Source organism: Erinaceus europaeus, chromosome 19 (genome assembly GCF_950295315.1).
Source record: "Erinaceus europaeus chromosome 19, mEriEur2.1, whole genome shotgun sequence".
Lineage (NCBI taxonomy): Eukaryota > Metazoa > Chordata > Mammalia > Eulipotyphla > Erinaceidae > Erinaceus > Erinaceus europaeus.
The window spans coordinates 48,028,409-48,038,310 of NC_080180.1; the positions used below are offsets into that span (position 1 = coordinate 48,028,409).

General features: G+C 41.5%; 1 long non-coding RNA gene across 2 annotated transcripts; it reads left to right on the forward strand.

Annotated features, from left to right (window-relative positions):
• Positions 1-522: 522 nt before the first annotated feature.
• On the forward strand, positions 523-9,640 carry LOC132534640 (uncharacterized). 2 transcript variants are annotated; one of them, XR_009546371.1, is made up of 4 exons: positions 523-989; positions 1,559-1,637; positions 1,847-2,024; positions 9,574-9,640. It is a non-coding gene; the product is annotated as an uncharacterized LOC132534640 (long non-coding RNA). The 2 variants fall into 2 exon arrangements; XR_009546370.1 differs by having other exon boundaries at positions 1,559-2,024.
• Positions 9,641-9,902: the final 262 nt, after the last annotated feature.

Genomic DNA, 9,902 nt, shown 5'->3' on the forward strand with positions numbered 1-9,902 from the left:
CCCACCTGCAAGGGGGCAGGTCTGCAGGTGTCTATATTTCTCTCTTTCTCACTGTCTTCCCCATCTCTCTCCATTTCTCTCTGTCCTATCTAACAACGATAACATCAATAACAATAATAACTAGAACAACAATGAAAAACAACAAGGGCAACAAAAGGGAAAAATAAAAATGAATAAATAAATAATTTTTTTAAAAGAATGATGAAGTCACCTTCTTCATCTCATCTTGGATGGAACTTAAAGCAATCGTGTTAAGTGAGATAAGCCAAAAAGATGAGGGTGAATATGAGATGATCTCACTCGTGGGCAGAACTTAAGAATAGAAAGAATAAACACAAAACAAAATTTGGACTGGTTTGGTGTATTATTGCACCAAAGCAAAGGACTCTGGGGAAGGAGGACAGGGTACAGGGGTTGGGGGTTCAGGTACTGGGACATGATGATGGATGTACCTTGAGGGGTGAGAGTGTTTTGCAGACACCTATCTTGGTTAGATGAGAACATGTTTCCATGTGCCAGTAACTGCTGTAAAACATTAACCTCCAAATAAGAAAAGAAAGCAAGAAAAAGTGGTAAAGAAATGTAATATACAATACACTGCAGACTTGTGAGGTAGAAGAGATGTTTTTCTCTACATTTATACAATTCTCCTTTTTTCTAAAAAACTATTTTCTGCACTGCTTTTGTAAGGTTAGCTGCCTGAAACTTAGATGTACCATCTAAGAAGAAGGGAAAAGAAAATGGCTAGCAGTTACGTTCATTTCTACTTGCTTTATCCAAATTTTAAAGTTCCCATTCCTTTAATTCTGAATCTTTGTGATAAAAGATAGAGAGCAATTATATCCCTTGTCCAAAGTGTCTTTCTTTCACAAAGCAGAAATGAGTCAATTTTCCAAGTGCCTGCTGAGTACCAGAGGGGCCAGAACGTCTACTGTGGTTTACAGAGCATCAGAATTCTGCTTATCCATCTGACCTCCCTACAAGTGCTGGTAAGTACCACAGAGAACACACTGTCTCTTAGCTCCCAGGTGTTCATAATATGCTATGCTTAGGTGTATCAGCGTAGCTGCTGTTTTAATACTGGCAGACTCAAGGTATCGCTAAAGAGCCTCCACAGTGATTAATGAGTCTAAAAGCTAAAAGACTAAATATGGGAGCTTTCAAAGTAGGCCTTTATCTGTCAAAATTCCTAAACAAACAAACAACAACAAAACCCCTAACCCATGACATCTATACAGCCAGAAATTAAACTGCATTAGCTGTCCAGTAGCAAATGCACTCAAAATTGTGGCCACATGGAAACACTTGCTGTTTATGATCATAAGAATAATCTTTTCAGGCCCCCTTTTTGAGCTAAAGAGACATTTTAAAAGCAGAAGAAATAAAAAGATACAGTGGAACAGACTAAAAGAAAATGGAATGCAATTTTGGGCATCATCAATAACATCAAATTGTTGAACAGCAACCCACAACAGGTGACTTGAATAAATGCTCCTCTCACAGTGACTGAAAAGCCAGGCAGGTGTCCTAACTTCTGGTTTGCTCTCTGTCTTTTAAGCCAGCACAAAGCCGGCCCTGTGGATTCAGACAAAGAAATGAGGATGCACAACAGAACCTGGAAGACCACCAGCAGCACGGTAGTTAGGTCACTCAGAGTGGGCAACAATAGCAGAAAGAATGGTAATAACAGTAGAGGGTTCGCAAGGAAAAAGGGCCTGTCGCTTGAAATCAAAGACATGAGGTCCACGAGTGGGCCAGTTTTTGTCCCTTTAGGCATGAGATGATGTTAGCATAGACCACCTTTTCTTGCTTTGACAGAAATCTTATGAATTTTTTTATTTAATAGGAAGGAAAGAGGTCAAAAGGAGAAGGGGAAATAGAGAAAAAGAGAAACACCTGCATGCAGCCCAGCTTCACCACTCATGAAGCCTTCCCCTGCAGGTGGGAACCAGGAGCTTGAACCCTGGTTTTCGCATTGGTAACATAAAAGCTCAGCCAGGTGCAACATCATCCAGACCTCACAGGTAATCTTTAAAAAATTGTATTTATTATTGGATAGAAAAAAGGGATAAACTGAGAGGGGGAGATAGAGAGGGAACGAGATAGAGAGCCATCTACAGCCCTGCTTCACCACTTTTGAAGCTTTCCCCTTGCAGGTTGAGACCAGGGGCTTGAACCCAGGTCCTTGCACACTGTAATGTCTTTGCTTAACTGGCTGCACCACTGCCTGGCCCCCACATCACCTTGTATAAAGCGGTGAAATAATTCAACGTCAGACAGAATTTGCCATCAGTATGTCGTCAATTTTTATCATACCATCAGAGAGGCAATACTGATTTCAGAGTTTGCATCTAAAGTCATCTGCTAAAGTCATCACTAAACAAGAACAATGAGGGTGTCTCTCTCCACTAACACTGGTCAGTTCCATTAGGAATGTCATCATAAGCCCTTTCAAGGGCTTCTCAAGGACATTGCCCTCACTATAAAGTAGCAACAGTAGGTACTGCCCCAGTTTAAGAAGAAAGGCTGGGTGATTCTACTCTTCAACTTGAGGGAGATGGATCCTGAAATGAGTGCAGCCTAGAACATTCTGAGCTGTGATCATGGGCTGTGATCTCAGAGTGACAGGGATTCAGAGGTTATACAGAATTCTGTGCTAAATATGGATGTATATGGGCCGTGGGTCAGACTGATGGGGTTAACAGTTAACTGTATTTATAGATTTCCTTCAAGGGGTTAACAGTTAACTGTATTTATAGATTTCCTTCAAGTTTGGGAGCTACTCTCTGCCCTACTCCAGCTTTCCAGTTCTAGTCTGAACTCTGACTCCATCATCCTAGACAATATTTTTAGTCCACCTCCATGTTAACTATCAAGCTCAAGCAGAAATTTCTAAAGTCATGGGCCTCAAGTCGCATACCTAAAATAGACTTCCTAACTTCTTATTACCCTAAAGCCCCATTCTCACCTGCTCCATTCCTACTTTCTAGTTCCTATTTATTAAACATTTTGTCCTGCCTCATAACTTACTGCCTTTCAGACATGAAGTTGCAAGTGCTACTAGGATTCCATCTTGAACTCCCTGGGTAGATGACCTCACCAATATGTCCTAGATCCTCACTTCTCCAGAGCCAAACCCCACTAGAGAATGACAGAAACAGGCTGGGGTATGGATTGGCCTGCCAATGCCCACATCCAGTGGAGAAGTAATTACAGAAGCCAGACCTCCCACTTTCTGCACCCCAAAAAGAATTTTGGTCCATACCCCCAGACAGGAAGAAATGTTAGGAGAAGATGACTAGAGGCCCTGAAACCCAATTCCATCAGGACCGTGACAGAGAAGTGGAAAAAAGCAAAGTAGGTAGTAATAGGTGTCGCTGTGACTTTAAAAAGAAGGCAGGGCCATAGAAAAAATGAGCAGAAAAAAATGAGCAATAGATACATAGATAGATAGATAGATAGATAGATAGACAGACAGACAGACAGACAGACAGACAGATAGATGGATGATAGACAGATGATAGATAAGTGATGGATGATAGATAGATAGATAGATAGATAGATAGATAGATAGATAGATAGATAGATAGACTGATTGATTGATTAGGAGGCCAGGCTGTGGTGCACCTGCTTAAGTGCATATATAACATTGCACAAGGACCCAAGTCAAGCCTCTGATTCCCACCTGTAGGGGCAAAGCTTCATGAGTGGTGAAGTAGGGCAGCCAATGTCTCTTCCCCTCTCTATCTACCCTCCTCTCAGTTTCTCTCTGTCTGTATCCAATAATAAATAAAATAAAATATTTTAAAAATAGATAGTTATAGAAATAATAGTCAACCCATATCTGTAACCTTGGGTGAACTATTCTAGTTTCCAGTGGAGGCATGGGGACACAGAATTCTGGTGGTAGAAAGATGTAGAATTGTACCCGCTGCTTTCTAATTTTGTAAATAGCTAATAATAATTTTTTAAAAAAAGAGTAATGACAGTGTGTTTGTTAAATATATGGATTCCCAGGCCAGTAGAACAGAAATCTTGGAACTAGTTAATTCTGTGCAATAACGTGGACTCTGAGAAGCACTGAATGGTACCTTGCACTTCCTGACTACCTTTAAATTGTACATTGCCCACTTTCTTTTTTCTTTTCTCTTCTTTTCTGTTTTTTTATGCCTCCAGGGTTATTCTGGGGCTGGGTGCCTGCACCACTACACCAGGAATCTACTGCTTCTGGAGACTATTTTTCCCCTTTTGTTGCCCTGTTTTTTTTTTTTTATTGTTGTTGTGGTTATTATTATTGGTGTTATTGATGTCATTGTTGTTGGATAGGGCAGAGAGAAATCGAGAGAGATGGGGAAGACAGAGAGTGGAAGAGAAAGATAGACACCTACAGACCAGCTTCACCATTCATGAAACTACCACCCTGCAGGTGGGGAGCTGGGAGTTCGAACTGGGATCCTTATGTCAGTCTTTGAGCTTTGTGCCATGTGTGCTTAACCAACTGCGCTACCTCCTGACCCCCCCCACTTTCACTTTTTAATGTCACTAAACAAAAAGTCAAATGCCACAAAATTTATTTAATACCTCCTACTCTTTACTATAAACAGTATTTTTTTTATAAATTTGCTTACTAATCCTTAGAGCCTAGGATAATATTCTTTTAAATGTCTCAGATTTATGCTTGAACTGAGATGATAACAAGAGAAGGTAAATGCATTTAAGAGCTATCCCGAATAAAAGGAGAAAGAACAAAGATTTACAAGGGGTCAGGCGTTATCCTAATAGTGTTAGATGCACAGACAGCACTGCCACAAACACATCAGATTTGTTACCAATGTGCTTCCTGTGCTGCAGTTTAAGGACAAAAGTAGAAGTGATTTAAGGACCAGTGTAAGGATCCCAGCTCGAGCCCCCACCCGGCTCCCCACCTGCAGAGGGGGTCACCTCACAAGCAGTGAAGCAGGTTTGCAGGTGTCTTTCTCTCCCCCCCTCTCTGTCTCCCCTCCTCTCTTGATTTCTCTCTGTCCTATCCAACAACATCAATGGCAACAATAACAACAAGGGTAACAAAAATGGGAAAAATGGCCTCCAAGAGCAGTGGATTTGTAGTGCAGGTACCAAACCCCAGCAAAAAAAAAAACCCTGGAGGCAAAAAAAAAAAAGTAATTTAAGTAAACTTTGCAGCACAGAGGCATAGTGAGTAGAAGAACCAGGATTCAAACCCAAACAGTTGAGAACAGTGGTCAATGTTCATAACCTTCATTCCACCAGCTTTCTGTGGAATTCAGGAGAATCTAGTGACCAGCACTTTCTCTGACTGGTGAGAAACTTTCCCTCTCTCTTTCTCTATCAGGTCTGCACGCCTCTAAAGCTTATATATTTCCTCACCTTCTAACCTTGCGTTGTCTCAATAAATGCTCATCTCCCTGTCTCTCTGGTGATTCTTCCATGTAGATATCAGTCTAGAACCCTTCCAGCAGAGTCTAAACTATGCCCTTCCTTTCTACTCCCCTGATATACTTCCCAAATTTCTCCTCCCTCCCCTTCCTCTGCCTCCTTCTTCAGGAGAGAGAGAGAGGGAGAGAGAGAGAGAACACACACAGCAAGGGCTCTAAGATACCTGGTCTTCTAGCTTTTATAGTGGGTTTCAAGGATGCAGGAAGGCTTCTCAGTGGCAGTGCACAGGCACAAGGCCCTGGGTTCACTCCCACATAGCACATTAAAAAAAAAACTCATTAATAATATAAATGCAGGTTGATGAAATAGCTCACATGGATAGTGCACTGCTTTGTGTACAACCCAGGTTCAAGGCTGGCCCCCAACACAAAGAAGGAAGTTTCAGTGGTGTAGTCTCCTTGATATTATCTATCTATCTCTCTCTCTCTCTCTCTCTCTTTCTCTCTCTTGCCTCTAGGTTTATCACTGGGACTCAGTGCCTGCACAATTAATCTACTGGCCATTTTTCTCCATTTATTATTATTATTATTATTATTATTATTATTACTGAAGAGGACAGAGAGAAATTAGGAGAGGAGGGGGAGACAGAGAGAGAGAAAGACACCTGCAGACCTGCTTCAGTGCTTATGAAGTGACTCCCCCCACAGATGGGGCCCCGGGGACTTGAACCAGGATCCTTACTCACTATCCCTATATAAAAAAATTAATGATGATGATGATGATACTTGGAATTGACAATAATACAGCACTGAACCATTGGCAATGAGATTTTCTTTGAATGATTTTGGAGAATGTGGTGTATTTGAATTTCCTGGAATTCGTTTTAGATTGTGATGACATTTTCAGAGAGGTCAATCTATTTCCCATTGGATTGTCTGTTTCATTAATTCAATTAAGTGCCTCTTCAGTTGAGTGTTTGTTCAATTCTAATGCAGGGTACATCCTTTGATCCTGGCTGGGCCCCAGCCATGCTAATCCAGGGAGCACTTCACAGAGGAAACTGCTGGCATATGTTCCCAGGACAGATCTCAAAATGACAGTTCTAAATGCACCTATCAACTTGGGGGATCAGACCAGACAATGCCAGCTTCTCAGAAAACAAAATCATCCAGACAGAACAGATATTGGCAGAGTTCATCCAAAAAGTATATATTACAAAGACAGAAAGTAGAAGACTTATGTCACATTTCCAGGAAAATGTTCTACTCACTTGCACTGTTAGAAAGATCAAAACCTGAGCGATTTACCCAGAAAACAATGGAGGGGCCCATATGGGGGACAGGGCTGGGAGACTCAGAACACACCAAAAAGGGTGGGTCCTTGGACAAGACACATAAACTTCCACAGGCTGGGGAGACTGAATAATAGTTCTGCAAAAGAATTTGATACCTATGGTACTGAGGTCCCAGGTTCAATCCCCAGCACCACCATAAACCGGAGCTGAACAGTGCTTTGGTCTTTCACTGTGTCTTTCTCTCTTATTAAAATAAAATGAAATAAATAATTTTTTTAAAAAAAATTTTAAAAAACTTCCAACCCTCTGTTTTTTCAATATTTTTTTTTTTAAAAAGGACTGGAGTGACATTCAATAGCCTCTCCCTGCTCCAATATTCTATATCATGCATAGGTCCACAAATATTCTAAGATTTTTTTTTTCTAAAAAATAATATTTTATGGGAGCCAGGCAGTAGTGCAGCGGGTTAAGGGCACATGGCGCAAAGCACAAGGACCAGTATAAGGATCCCGGTTCAAGCCCCCAGCTCCCCATCTGCAGGGGGCGTCACTTCACAAGTTGTGAAGCAGGTCTGCAGGTGTCTTTCTCTCCCCCTCTCTGTCTTCCCCTCCTCTCTCCATTTCTCTCTGTCCTATCCAACAACAATGACAGCAATAACAATAACAACAACGATAAACAAGGGCAACAAAAGGAGAAAAATAATAATATTTTGTTATTTGATTTTAATAAGAGGTGCAGAGAGAGAGAGAGAGTCAGAGAGAGAGAGAGAAAGAGGAAGTCCAGAGCACTGATCAGAGCATTGAACCTGGGACTTCAGAGCCTCAGGCATGAAAGTCTTTTGTGTAATCATTATACTATCTCCCTAGCCTAAAGAAACTTTCTTTTTTTAATTTCTTTCTTTATTTATTTTTTATTATTGTTGTAGTTATTGTTGTTATTGATGCCATCATTGTTGGATAGGACAGAGAGAAATGGAGAGAGGAGATGAAGACACCGCCTGTGAAGTGACCCCCCCATGCAGGTGGGGAGCTGGGGGCTCAAACCAAGATCCTTAGTCGGTCCTTGCGCTTAAACCACACTTAACCCACTGCACTACCACCTGACACCCCCTAAAGAAACTTTCTAATATCTCACCTTGTTCATATTTGTTCCAGAACACTGATTTTTTTTTATCTTTAAGAGTATCAAGGTCAGGGCCAGGTGGTGGTACACCTGGTTAAGCACAGCACACATTACAGTGCACAAGGGCCCCGGTTCAAGGCCTGGTCCCCACCTGCAAAGAGAAAGATTCATAAGTGGTGAAGCAGGGCTACAGGTGTCTCTATGTCTCTTTCCCTCTCTATCTCCTTCCTCCCTTCTTTCTGTCTCTGTCCAATAATAAATAGATAAAAAATATAATTTGAAAAAGAGTAGCAAGATCTGTATTTGATAACTACCCTCATGTGTGCACAAAAATAAAGGGTTTTTTTTTGTTTGTTTGTTTTTAATTCTTGGATTTTTACTGAGATGCAATTGGCAAGATATATGGAGTTCATTTCAGGTGTCTGATACCATCAGTTGCCATTTGCTTGTCCTGGATCACGAATCGCTGTGAGTATCACATTCATCACCAACCATACACGGTTACACTTTTTTCTTGTCATGAGGACTTTCAAGATTTACTTGTTAAGCAACTTTCAAATATGTAAGATAGCCATTAATAACTGTCACTGTGGCTATCTATACCACATCCAGGGACTTGTTTGTTTTATAATTGGAGGCTTGGGTCTTTGAGTTCCTGTACCCATTTCAGCCATGCCCAAGGCCTGTCTTGAACAACAACGCATGTTCTCTATCTACAAGCTTGCTTGTTTTAAACATGAATCCTTAGTTCTCTCAACATGCTGGATTTATATAGAGGAAATCTGTTTTATAGCCAATTTTATTTTTTTTAAATACTTATTTATTCCCTTTTGTTGCCCTTGTTGTTTTATTGTTGTAGTTATTTTTATTGTCGTCATTGTTGGATAGGGCAGAGAGAAATGGAGAGAGGAGGGGAAGACAGAGAGGAAGTGAAAGATAGACACCTGCAGACCTGTTTCACTGCTTGTGAAGCGACTCCCCTGCAGGTGGGGAGCCGGGGGATCAAACTGGGATCCTTACACTGGTCCTTGCACTTTGTACCACGTGCGCTTAACCCGCTGCGCTACTGCCTGACTCTCTTATAGCAATTTTTAAAGAGAGAATTAGTCTGTGTACAGAAAATGTTCAAAAAAGAAATGTTAAGACTAGTATTTTCAAAGTCAAGGGTTTGTTTTCTGAAATAAGCCCCAGAAAGATGGTAGCAAGATATTAGATCTATCTCACTACATGCAGTGGAAGTGTAACTCATCTCATACTTTTTCTTCTATTTTCCAAATTGCCTTCACTGTCTGTGTATAGCTTCTACTTTCCAAAAAAAATTAACTTTGTTTATAAATAAATGGGGAAGGAAAAAATAACCTATTGTGTACTGGCTATAAAATGTTATTTTGCCAATATTGCATCTGCTGATCGCCACCCCAGCATGCTTCACTTCAGACTGTGTCCAGAGACTTCAGGTGTGGAATGACAACCCTTCAGCTTCATCACTTGGGCGAGACCTTTCCTTTCATAGTATTCTCTAACTCCATCCCAGGTGTTTCACTTCCTAACAAAGTCCCAAAACCTAGATATAGACCAGGTTCCAGGAGATAGAGCATATGTACACACGTATCCATAAACCAGGGCAAATATATACCTGAAAGCAGTAGTACACTAGAGTTCGCAGGGAGTACCCCCCAAACACTTTATCTCCACTATTCCATCCTTTGGGTCCATGATTCTTCAACAATTTGTTTGGCTTTGTATGTTAACTCTCTTTTCAGCCCCCAGGTTCCAGATGCCATCAGGATGCCGGCCAGGCTTCCCTGGACTGAAGACCCCACCAATGAGTCCTGGAGCTCCGCTTCCCTGGAGCCCCACCCTACTCAGGAAAGAGAGAGGTAGACTGGGAGTATGGACCAACCAGTCAATGCCCATGTTCAGCGGGGAAGCAATTACAGAAGCCAGACCTCCCACCTTCTACAACCCACAATGACCCTGGGTCCATGCTCCCAGAGGGATAGAGAATGGGAAAGCTAGTGGGGAGGGGACGGGATAAAGAGATTGGGTGGCGGGAATTGTGTGGAGTTGTACCCCCCCATCCCATGATTTT